This window comes from Ictidomys tridecemlineatus, chromosome 5 (genome assembly GCF_052094955.1).
Source record: "Ictidomys tridecemlineatus isolate mIctTri1 chromosome 5, mIctTri1.hap1, whole genome shotgun sequence".
Classification (NCBI taxonomy): Eukaryota; Metazoa; Chordata; class Mammalia; order Rodentia; family Sciuridae; genus Ictidomys; species Ictidomys tridecemlineatus.
Genome location: NC_135481.1, coordinates 58,620,120 through 58,633,421, shown reverse-complemented (window position 1 = coordinate 58,633,421; position 13,302 = coordinate 58,620,120). Strand labels below are relative to the sequence as shown.

Sequence of the window (13,302 nt, the reverse complement as noted above, 5' to 3'; positions counted from 1 at the left end):
CTTTAATTATAAATGTACACTCTTTTTTACTTTTGGGATTAGAGGCCATTTCACTATACTACAGTCCTATGTCACTCCCAGGAGCTTAGGGTCTTTAAGCTGGCATTACATCATTGGATTGACTGATCTTTCTTTTCTTTTCTTTTTGTGTTTTAAACATTTGATAAAAAACTTAATGGTGCCTTTGAGTGGTAGCAACTATTAAATTGTAATTAACAGACGGTGGGCTTAATTAAGGTTAATGTGATGCCTATCTAATTTGTTTTTAACTTCAAATCATCCTGTTAAAATAGCTGCAAGTTCATCTCATTTTGAATGATTTGCATTGGTGTTAATCTCAAAACAAAGGAAAGTACATAGGCCATTTTTATCCCTTGTAGACATAATCTCTTGGAGAGGGTCCTCAATTAACTTGTGTTCTTTTATTGTGATTTTGTGTGTGCACGTATGATATTCAGCTGAATGTTGAGTGCTTGTTGAAAATCTTTAATTCCACTAATTCATTTCTTTAAAATTTTTTTTGTACTTGTAGATGGATAGAATGCCTTTATTTTATTTGTTTATTTTTATCTGGTGCTGAGGATCAAACCCAGTGCCTCATGCATGCTAGGCAGTAGCATTGCCACTGAGCTACAGCCCCAGCCCATAATTTATTTCTTTATAACAGTCATATAAGTAAAAATAGTCTTTTTTGAAGAGTTTGTTGCTTATACTTCTGAAGCTCAGTGAAAATTTGTCTTCACTGATGCTTTTGGGCACATCCAGAGAGTTTGCTCTGTCCCTTTTTATCAGTTTATGATTTTATGATTTGCTTCTTATCTTTTAAGCCAAAAACTTATGAGAAGACAAATTATGATTATTTGCAGGTTGTAAATAGATAGCCTTTTTAAACGAGAATAAAATTTTAACAAAAAATGTATTTCTAGAAAGATTTCAAAATTTTCTAAATGCTTTTAAAATAATTTTAAAGATATGCTAAAAATAAATATGAGTAATTCTCTCCAGAAGGTAGTCTTTTTTTTTTTTTTAAAGAGAGAGTGAGAGAGGAGAGAGGAGAGAGAGAGAGAGAATTTTTTAATATTTATTTATTTTTAGTTGGCGGACACAACATCTTTGTTGGTATGTGGTGCTGAGGATCGAACCCGGGCCGCACGCATGCCAGGCGAGCGCGCTACCGCTTGAGCCACATCCCCAGCCCAGAAGGTAGTCTTAACATCAGTTATAAAAGAGGAAATTGATTCCATTCTGTATTGAGGATGCTTGATAAATGTTTGTCAAAGAAATATTTTTTTGTGAAAAATAGTTCCTTATAAATGGCTTTTATTTAATCTCACTTAACCGTGTAAAACACATTTTTTCAATTTTATAGATAAGGAAACAATACTGAGAGACACAAGTGGCTCTACTAAATAATCTATTCACTATTTAGTTAACTGTGAAGGAGTGATTCTATTCCAGAACAGATTCTGTTCCAGAGTCCGAATAGCATTTCAGGAGGCCCAAGGTAATCTGCTGCATTAGTCTCTTGCTCTTCTTCCCTCATCTCCCTCATTTTCCTTGGTAGCTCCAGCCACATGTGCTTCTTTGCTCATTCTCACATTCATCAGCATGCTTCTTCCTTCCAGGCTACCACTTGCTCTTCCTCTGCTCAGGGATGCTTTCTCCAGACTTCTTTTTTGCTGACATCGCACTTTTTTATCTCCTTCAAATATTTGCTTAAGTGTTATCTTCCAGGTGAACAGTCTGTTTAAAATTGTACCCTATAAGCCAGGTGCGGTGGCACACGCCTGAAATCCTAGCGATTTGGGAGGCTGAGACAGGAGGATCATGAGTTCAAAGATGATGGCAGGATGCTAAACAACTCAGTGAGACCCTCTCTCTAAATAAAATACAAAATAGGGCTGGAGATGTGGCTCAGTGGTGGAGTGCCCCTGAGTTCAACCCCCACTCTGCACACCAGTATTTGAAGTCTGCTTTGCCTCACACACTATTTTTCCCCATAGCATATGTCACATATTTATTTATTTTTTTAGTTGATATTATTTGTCTCCTCCTGTTAACTTAAAAGCTCAGGATGTTTTCTCCCCACTGCCATATCCCAGTAGTATCTGGCCCTTAGTGGGTGTGTTGTGAACATTTGGTGAATGAGTGAATTTGGTGAATGAGTGCAAAGCCTTTGCATTAGGCCTTTCCATTTTTCACTTATTAATAAGTGCAACAAAATTCAGGTTGTTTTTTCAATGGTGGGCACTTTTAATTCATGCTTCTTCACCAGTTATTAATGTTGTGTATTTATCTTCATTTTGAATTTTTTCTTATATCCCTAAATATAAACCATTCTGTTTATTCTTAAAAGTCAGTTAGAATTTTTAAATACAGTGTTAGAAAACAAGGTATTATTTTACTGGATATTAGTAGGGGGAGATAGTTCAAAGAATTGTATATTTTTATTTTTTTTTTAGTTATGTTTTTTCCCAACTAAGCCGGCCTGTCTCATCTTTTTCTTTGGTATTGGGGATTGAATACAGGGACACTTAACACTTCCTCAGCCCTTTTATTTTTATTTTATTTTGAGATGGGATCTTTCAGAGTTGCTTAGGGCCTCACTTAAGTTGCTGGGGTTGACTTTGAACTCACAATCCTCCTGCCTCAGCCTCCTGAGTCACTGGGATTGCAGGCATGCGCCACTGCCCCTCCCCTTTTCTACCCCATCTTTTGCATCATAAATGTTGTGTCATTAAAAAATCATCCTTTTCAATCCCTCGTACTGCCAACAAAACAACACAAAACAAACCTAGTTTTTAAATTTGCACTTAAGGACTTTTTGAATTAGTGTATTAGGAAGTAATACATTATACTTTTTTCTTTAGTATAATTTTATTTCTAGAGGAATAAGTTCTAATTTAAAATTGAATACATGGGGAAATAAGATTCAATGTGTATTTACTTACTCAAGTAGTATTTATTGTATATTTAGTGTATTCTAGAAACTCCTACCAGGGACTGAGAATTAAAAGGCAAATAAGACATGTGAGGTGCTGGTTTAAAAAAAGGAAAAAAAAAAAAAATCAAGGTCTGCCTTTGTGCTCAGTGGTACAGAGACCCCTGCCTGTTGTCTGTAAGGCATTGGGTTCAATTCTCAGCACTGCATATAAATAAACAACAACAACAACAAAAAATCACAGTATAATGTGGCAAATGTTCAAGTGGAGATATGTACAAGTTTTGTGGTAATTTTGTGATAAGAGTTTTTAAGGGCTACATGGCTTCCATTCCTATACTGTGGAACATATGGTTATCTTCTCAGCTTTAAATATAATTGAAACTAGCTTACTGTTTATGCTTCTAGCAAAAGCGGGAAACAGGAGTTAATGTGACACAGGATTTGCCATTAATGGGCAAAGTGAAAAGTAAGGAGAGGGAATGGTCCAGGTAGAAAATACAGGTAGATAATACATAAATGTGCGTGCACTTGTGTTCTCTCCCCCTCCCTTCCTCCTTCCTTCCTTCTCTCTCCTTTCTTCCCTCTTCCTCCTTTCCTCCCTCCCTCTTCCTCCCTCTCCCTCTCCCTCCTTCCCTCCTTCCCTCCTTCCCTCTCTCCCTTCCTCTCCCTCCCTCTCCCTCCCTCTCCTAAGGAATTTTTGTTGTTATTTTAAAGGTCTTTTCTGAGGGTCTGGTGGTGCATGCCTGGAATCTCAGCTACTCACTCGGCTAAGGCAGGAGGATGGCAAGTTCTAGGCCAGCCTTGGTTACTGAGACCCTGTTTTGAGAGGGAGGTAAAAAAAGAAAAACAGCCAGCAGCTGGGGTTGGGGATGACTGGAATTGTTGCTGAGTGGTAGAGCATGTGGGTTCAATCCCTAGTACCATCATGGGGCAGGGAGTGTTTTTATTTTTATAAAACTATAGTGAAAATAAATCATGACCTTTTTTTTTTTAAATGCCTAACCTGGAGGAGAAATAAAAAATGGCAACTTACTTTTTTTGGTTAACTTGCTAGTATATAAAGTCCTCAAAGGAGGAAACCACTGATATAGATACTTGCAGCCTTCTTTGGCATAGCCCAGCAAGCTCCAGGAATTTCTCATGTTCAAAAGGCCTTGTCTCTGTGCTGCTGATGTTTCCAACCCTGGAATAAGACCTTAGGAAATGAATTAATAATAGAGACTTTGACCAGGTGAGTCAGAGGCTTTGGTGGCTCATGTCCTGTGGTGAGTTTGGTAGCAGGAAAGTAATTTTCACCTGTAATTAGGAGTTGGTCAGTTTTAAAATATTTTATTTCTTGTGTTGACAAATTTCATTAACTATCTTGGCATTAGTACATAACACATGAGAAATAGCAAAGTGTTGAAAACAAATATTTATCAGGAGTGAGTGTGTGTGTGTGTGTGTGTGTGTGTGTGTGTGTGTGTGTTTTATGTGTGTATGTATTTCTGCGCATACTTGTGTGCCTATACATTCCCTCTGTTTATTTTGATTGGAACATAATGTCAGAATAACATGAAAAACCTGAATCATGTGGTTTCGCTTCTAAGGCTGCCATACTTGTCTGCAATAGTGGTGACCTTTGGGTTTTGCTTATAAATCAGAGTGTGGTATTTGTTACCTTTTGGAAAATGGAACTGGATAGCTCCATGAAAGAATAATAATAAACACATGTTGATTATTTCTGCTGGGAAAAATAGTTAATATATTATTATTAAAAAATTAAGTTTATCCACCTATATTTGTTCACTTATTTAGGGCTGTTTTATTCCATTTTGTTTTAAAGTGTCCAAGTATTTGAAGAAACATCTTAAATTTTCCTTATTTATCTATCTATCTATCTATCTATCTATCTATCTATCTATCTATCTATCTATCTATCTATCTATGCAGGGAATTGAATCCAAGGTTGCTTTACCACTGAAGCTATATCTCCAACCCTTTTTACTTTTTATTTTGAGACAGGGTCTTAATAGTTGGCCAGGCTGGCCTCAGACATGTAAATTTCCTGCCTCAGCCTCTCAAGTTGCTGGGGATTGTAGGCATGTGCCAATGTATATGCTTCCTTTACTTTTAGATTGGCAGTGAAAGCATATTTATAGCTCCAGTGGTGGTAATGATGGCTGTTAGTCACTGTTATTTATCATAGCCATCATGGATGTTATTGTTGTTAGTATGGACCCTGGGATAAGACTACTTGGGATCAGATACTGACTGTAGCTGTGTGAGTTGGGTAGGGGAGTCAGCTGTTTTGGGCATCAGTTTCTTCATCTGAAAAACTGGAATATTAATAGTTGCCACTAACAAATAGTTTGAGGACTAACTTATTACAGTGCTTTATAAGAGTAAGTGTATATTATTACTATCATTGCCATTCTTTTTACCTTGAAACTTTGGTACTGGCCTTTTCTACTTTTCTTTTTTTGGGGGTGGGGTAGTGATAGTGGTACTATAGATTGAACCCAGAGCTAGCCTTGTGCACGGTAGGTAAACACTCTACTACTAAGTCACATCCTCAGACCCTTCCTCTCTAAAAATTTTTTGAATCAGGGTCTCACTAAGTTTTTTATGCTGGCCTCCAACTTGTTATTCCCCCTGCTTCAGCCTCCTGTGTAGGTGGGATTACAGGTGTGCCTCCATGTTCAGCTGGTCTCATGCTTTTTGATACTGCTGTATTTGTGCTAGCCTTTCTGTGAGATCTATAGGACAAGTGTGTGCTAATAATTAATGAAGTGTTTGGCAAGCTTTCTAATGGATTGGCAAGAGTTCTAAAAGCAGCCAAGTCTTCATTTACTGTTTTATAGCCAGGGTCAATAAAAAATGTTCTCACAGTTACAGATGGTTTAGGGGGCCTTCCTTAGCTTGGAAACTGAAAGTTTTCACTGTCAGTTTTAAATAAGCTGAAAGTCAAGAAAGAATTTCAAAGGTAGAGGGGATGAAAGAAGATTTTAAAGTTCTTGCTCTAAAAACAGTGGTTTTTCAACCCTAGCCACACAGTGAAATCACCTGAGGTGATATAACTTGTGGCAATGGAAAAACACCACCAGCACCATCATCCAACAGCAAACATTTTTGAACTCACTAATTTGAATATAGTAACAAAGTAATTGAAATGTTCAGGAATTTAATACTTATTTTAGTTAATAGGTTGGTTTGGGGTTAGTTCCTTATTTGCTTATGTTTGTTGAAGTTTCCTGTGTGATTCGAATGTCATGTTTGGATCCAGTTCCTAGGACATGATACCTAATTTTATTATTTGATTCATTATGAAGATTTACAGTTATCTCTTTGTTTTGATGAAATATTGTTGGTTAGATCTGTGACTTATCAGGTGTCAAAAGCAGTAAAATAAGGTTCTTTTAAGATTTCCTACACAAAGGAATAGCTTTTGCCTGTGTCTGTGTTTAGAGATAACATAAGTTGGATGGACCACAGAGACATAATTATTTTACCACATGTAATGGTGTATTCTTGCTTTAGTCTTCCACGGTTCTAGTATTTTAATACTAAGCATCTTCTTAGACCTGAGATATTATTCTTAATTTTCTGTAAATATAGACTCGTGTGTTTTATGTAAGTAAAATTTTCATGGATTTTGTTAAAGTTTATTAAGGGTCGTGTGAGGGACTTATAGCATACATGGACACCTCAAGGCAAAGTTCTAAAGGTTAGGGTGGCAGGGCTAAGAGATCATAGTTTCCATACATATTCTGTGTTGGTCCCAATTTTTTTTTTTTAAAGTTGGAGAAATGGAAGTAAAGGGGTTGAGTGATTAATATCTTAGAATGCTTTGAAGTGAAAAGTGTTCTTAATTTAGAAGGATTGTATTTTAGCTCTTTTGGATAGAAATGTTACAAGTATAATTTATAAATATATTAATATATAATTTAAAAATATATTTCATTGAATAACAGATATTGTTCATTAGGGGGTTTTGAATAATGTTATGGTTTAGCTTCCAATGCAAACATCTATGGAAATGTTTATTCCACAGCTGATGGAAATATTTACTTTTACTATATTTCCCCACATATTTTTAATAGCTATGATCAGTAAGTTACTAGCCCAAATCTTTGTTTTATTTTTTTTGGCGCCAGGGGTTGAACTTAGGGGTACTCTACCACTGAACCATATCCCCAGCCCTAGTTTGTATTGTATTTAGAGACAGGGTTTTACTGAGTTGCTTAGTGCCTTGCCATTGCTGAGGCTGGCATTGAACTCGTGATGCTCCTGTCTCAGCCTCCCAAGCCGCTGGGATTATATGTGTGTGCCACTGTGCCCGGCTTAGCCCACATATTTTTAAAAAATTAATTTAAAAAAATTGGCGGAGCTGGGGTTGTGGCTCAGTAGTAGAGCTCTTGCCTAGCACATGTGGGGCCCTGGTTTTGATCCTCAGAACCACATAATAATAAATAAATAATAAAAATTGGCTTTGTTGTTATCATACTATGGCTAATAAATACAGTGATGTGTACCTTCTTTATTTATTGGCATATTTGCAAGTGTGAACTTAAATTCTGATTTTTCAGTAACTTGAGTGAAGTCTAATAGCACTAAAACTAAAAGACACCAAACTTGTATTTTATTTATTTTTTCTTTTGCTGCTTATTTGTTTCTCGAATTGCCAATGCTTTTCAAAGTTCTGATTGAGCCAAGCCTCAAGAGAAAGTGAGCTGACCTTGGATCCATGATCTTGTGTCCTAAACCTTAGATAGGATAGAATAATGGGAGTTAATGACTAGGGAATAATAAACTTTTGCAAATGGTAAATAACAACCAACCTTTTAAGTCATAATGAGGGAAAAGGGAGTTCTCTTTCTCATACTTGTTGTGATCTGTGGGCCAGAGAGAGGGGCTGTGGTTAAAAACATATGGATCTTGCAGTCTGTTCTTTATATACAAGGAGAATCTTTGCCACTGAATCTGAATTTGTACTCTTCTTTGCTCTTGAATTCTGTGTTCATTTTTTCATTGCTTATCACACTTGTAAATCTTGAAGTTATTTGTGTACGAACACTTGAAGGGGTAGTAGTTGCCAAGGTCTCGGCTTGGCACCAGAATCACGAGCCACCACACACCTTTGTAGGTTCAAACAGCAATTCTTTATTCCCGCTCTCACACCACCTCCACACAGGTCCAGGGGCAAAACCGTTCTCCTGTCTCCCGCACCAACCACCTACTCCACGAGGCTATCTCCAAATCCCATTTTAATCTCATGAGAACTCAACGGGAACAAGCAGCAGGAACACCCTAATCCCAGCAATAATCTTCAATCTCTAACTTCCCTAAAACCCATGATCTTAAACTGGCAACGCCTTAAACTAAGGAGCCGGTTACTTCCTCAAACCTGATCAGCTCTAAACCCGGATTCGCCTTGGTCCTTGAGCAAGGTCACTTTATTAAAGCATGCATGCAATGTTCCATCGAATGTCCTCTAATCAGCATGGGGTACGCTTGGCAAGGAAATTTCGATGTGTCATTCCTACTTGGTAATGGCCCTCAGCAGTAGTCATTTTCTCTGTCTTATTGTTGACAATTGTTAGGATGCTGGGAGGTGATGATCTAAAATGTATATGGAAAACATGATTAATGCTAAAAAGGAGAGTAAGACAATGGCTTGGCATGATGGTACATGCCTGTAATCTCAGTAGCTCAGGAGGCTGAGACAGGAGGATCGTGAGTTCAAAGCCAGTCTCAGCAACTGAGTGAGGTCCTTGTCTCTAACTCAATGAGACCTTGTCTCTAAATAAAATACAAAAGAGGGCTGGGGATGTGTCTCAGTGGCTGAGTGCCTCTGAGTTCAATCCCCATACCACCACCACCAAAATACCAAACCAAACCAAAACAACAAAACCACCACCACAACAAAACACAATACAGTGAGAAATACAACTTAGTTTGTCCCTACACTCTTTTCTTGGATGGGAAGCATATTCTGGAAATCTGTCTACTTGTTCTTCCAGATTAGTGAAGTCTGACCTGATATGTTCTTACCATCTGTGATGACTGGATCAATTATTCTCCCCTTTAAACACATACTAACATTGGATGGATAGTCATTGTGCTAGTGACCTTTGTGGTATTACATAACCACTTATTGATTCTTCGTTGTTTATGATATGATTCTGAGGAATTATTCTCCCCAGGGATAGGCTGGCTTTTGTAGGCCAGTTCCATTGAAAGAAAGAAGTATCCACTGCCTGGTTTGCTTGGGGAGTCTATGATGACCTTTAATTTTCTTTTTTTTTTTTTCATGTATAAGTTTTTTTTTTCCTCTTATTTTAAAAATTTTTATTATTGGTTGTTCAAAACATTGCATAGTTCTTTTTTTCATTCTTATTTATTTTTTATTTTTTATTATTGGTTGTTCAAAACATTACATAATTCTTGACATCATATTTCATACATTTGATTCAAGTGGGTTATGAACTCCCATTTTTACCCTGTATACAGATTGCAGAATCACATCGGCTACACATCCACTTTTTACATATTGCCATACTAGTGTCTGATGTATTCTGTTGCCTTTCCTATCCTGTACTATCCCCCCTCCCCTCCCCTCCCCTCCCCTCCTATCTTTTCTCTCTACCCCATCTACGGTAATTCATTTCTCCCCCTTGTTTTTTCCCCTTTCCCCTCACTTCCTCTTATATGTAATTTTGTATTATAACAATGAGGGTCTCCTTCCATTACTATTAAATTACTTCAGAAGTGTTTATAGATTTTCAGGTGACTTGGATTTGGGAGTGGGTAGCTAGTGTTATTTATTTAATGAATTGTGATTGGAATCTGCTTTCTGTCATTTATGAGATTTTTCTTTATGGCTCAGTAACTGATCCTTTTAATAAATGTTTCTTTAGAAAGAATATTTATATCTACTTCTGGGACCGGTTCCATAATACTAAACTTCTTTAATTTTATTGAAACTCTTGGGACTACTTAGAGTCTACATTCTCTGACCCCTGGCCTATTCTACCTTTTAATTCTACCTTCAGAGCCCACAGGGGCTAGGTAGATGAGAGGAGGGGGATTGGGAGCAGCAGAGCTAGGGGGAGGAAGGATGACAATCCAAGGGCCAACTATTACTGGTACTTGCTTGGAGCAATTGTGTTTTTTGTTTTGTTCTTAAAGAGATAGTCTTGCTATGTTGTCCAGGCTAGCTTGAACTCCTATACTTAAGCCATCCACCTGCTTCACCTACTTACTCACTTTGTCCTTCCTACTAGCTGGAACTATGGGTAAACTCCACCCACTTGGCTTTTGGAGTGTTTTGATAGTTAGTTCATCCTTCCCCTGAATGAAATAGTTTCCTTCTTTTCCTTTTTAAATTGTTACTATTAAAGGAATTGCCTGTTTAAGGGACCACCCCACCTCTGGCCCCACACCACCCCAGCGGTTGTTCTTGACTGCTCAAGTTCTTCAATTTAATGGAGTTCATTTTAGAAGAATTTAGTCTGTGATAAAGGATGATAAAGCATAACTTTGGCTCTGCATGTTAACCTCTGGAGAATAGTCTGGAGGGGAGATTGCCCACACGCCCCATCCCCCTCATTTTCTGGAATATGATATCACTCTGGCCTTTGATTGTGTTTGAATGGTACATGGTGATGATGAGTCCAGGCCTGGAACCAGATTGCCTGTGTTTGACTCCTGTCTCCAATGCTTATTAGCTGTACGACTATGGGCAGATTACTGAAGCAATCTCTATCTTGGTTTATTGATCTGTTAAACTTCAAATAGTACCTACTGTGTAGGGTTGTTGTAGATATTAATCAAAATGTAATATGTGTAAGTATTTAGAATAGTACATAGTAAGTATACTAACTCTGTTCAGTAAATGTACACTTATTATCATTATTCCATCTGGCAAGTGGTTAGCCTGGTTCTCATTTGTTTATGACATGCCAGTTTGCATAAATAAAGGATAAACTCCAATTGCCTGACATTAAAAAGGATCTAAATGTTAACTGCTTGAATTTTTTGACTTGCTAAATAAATGAATTTCTTGATTGTTATTGCAGTAACCACAAACATTAATTGTTGTTACTGCTTAAATGTTGATTTACTCTCAGAAAGGCTATCATTTATAGATATTTTGTAATTCTTATGTGCTGTGTTTAAAGAGTTCTCCATGTGAGCAATTTGATTTTTAGGTTTTATGAAAGTTATGATATCAAAAATTGCAATTTTCCCTGAAGATTTTAACCTTTAACTAATACCCCATTTAATAAGCTTTTTCTTATTCCCTTTACAGCGTCAAAACTCCATTCAGTTTCAGGATCTGGAGTCTGGACCATGGTAGTCCTGTGCATGTAATTAGATACTGGTTAAGACTATATACACTCATATTCATAAGCGGCTATATTTAGTTTTTGCTTATTTATTTATTTATTTTAAACACCTGATCAGGTAGCACTTAAAGAGAAAGCTTGATCTGACTATGTTTGGTTCTTATGGTCCCAAGCTAGATTTTAAAAATGATTTATTTTAGAAACACAGAATAAGTATATATTATGCCTTAAATCCAAAGTATTTGATTATAAGTATATTAAGCCACTGGGAACCTTTGGGGGGTTGCGGGTAGAGTGAAACTCACTGTTTAACAATTACTAAATTTACAACTTGTTTATGCTGAGAGTAGTGGTGATACCTTCAAATGCATTTATTACTCCTTGTTCCCTAATATCCTTTGGAAAAGATCTGTTTTCCTTTCAGCTAGGTTTAACCTTAGCAGTCAGTGTTTGGGGGGAATTGTCTTTGAGGTCCAGGGTGGCTTGGTTAGTTCTCTGTCACTTGGGTTGTGGGATATGGGTAGGGGATGGGAGTTAATGGAGCTAGTCATGTGGATCATGTGTAAAACAGGCCTAGGCTGCTTTCCATTCCACTCTATTGGGGCTCTTGGTTGTAAGGTGGGTTCTAGATGATATAGCATTCTCCTTCAGAGAGCAGATGGCCTAAGCTGTGAAGCCACTGTATAGCATTTACTGGAAGATTGACAACTGAGGATGGTTGTTAGTGACTGGCCAAACGCTGTTAAAATCCTTCTGAAGTAGTACAAAGGGAACCTGGGTGTATGGCTAGAGACCTGGGCATTGTGCCCAGCTCCGTAGTTCATTTATTGTGTTCATCTCAATGACTGTGCCTGCTTTTCTTATTGAAAAATGAAGAATAACCATGCTACCTGCTTACCTCAAAGGTATTCTGAGGATTAATGAGTTAATTGCCTTGGATAAAGGCAGCAGAGCCTATGTGGGTCATAATTTCATTGCCTCTCCAGTGATGCTCCAGTTGGGGGAAATAAAATAGTAGAAAAGATAGGAGTGGATTTGGTTGGTTGTCTGTAGCTCAATTGTGTATTTCAGATCCAATTGTAGGTCAGATTCCTTTCTAGCTGGAGAATTTTAATTAACCTAAAATTTCTTACACTTTTTTTTAAACCAAGCCAAATGTCTGACCTGATGTTTGTTTTAAAAAAGAGCAGATGTCTATTCTGAGAACATATTAATAAAGACATTAGTAGTTTTTCCCCAATGTAAGGGAAAAAGGTGGATCAAAAGAGAGTGTAGATGAAGGGAATTTGCTCTTATTTTCCTACTACTGGTGTGCTCTTTTTTGTTTTTATTTTTACTTATTTCTTTTTGTACCTAGAATTGAACCCAGGGGCACTTTACCACTGTGCCACATCTCCATCCCTTTTTATTTTTAAGATTTAAATTTTTTAAAATTTATATCACTAAGTTGCTTAGGGCCTTGCTAAGTTGCTGAGATTGGTTTTGAACTTGTGATCCTTTTGCCTCAGCCACTGGGATTACAGGTATGTGCCACCATACCGTTTAGTGTGCTCTTTTTTAGAGAGTTGTTATTTTTTTTTCTTTTTCTTTTTTTTTGGTTTTCAAGTGTCTTTGACAAAGAAACTTCATAAAAATCAAGCAAAAACAAAACAAAATAAGAACATACACAGTAATTGCTTTAAATATCAAGGGTGTCAGCATGAAATTAAAATGGATAGACTGACATTTCTGCTTTGAACTTTTTTAGTAAAACTAATTTAAACCAACAGTGAAAACTTCTGGCTTTACCTTATGAGGAAGAATTTGTCATTTTTCAGTGTTTTTGGATTTACGGATATTGACATCAGGGTTATTTTTTTTTTGTTGTTAAAATTTGCTTCAAACTTCTAATGGCTCTTGGGATTTTAGCCAATCTTTGGTTTTCAGAATAGCAACCAGAGTCAATTGTGTTGGTGCATTATAGTTTTCAGAGTCAAGATCTCTGAAATAGTGTATATGTTATCCCCTCCCCCCATGTGTAACTGTTAA

The 13,302-nt window shown here is 37.1% G+C and overlaps 1 protein-coding gene across 6 annotated transcripts in view; it reads left to right on the top strand.

Annotated features, from left to right (window-relative positions):
* The window catches only part of Ppp2r5e (protein phosphatase 2 regulatory subunit B'epsilon), a 142,971-nt gene that overhangs the window by 54,560 nt on the left and 75,109 nt on the right, over positions 1-13,302 (top strand). The gene's annotated exons all lie outside the window — the stretch shown is intronic.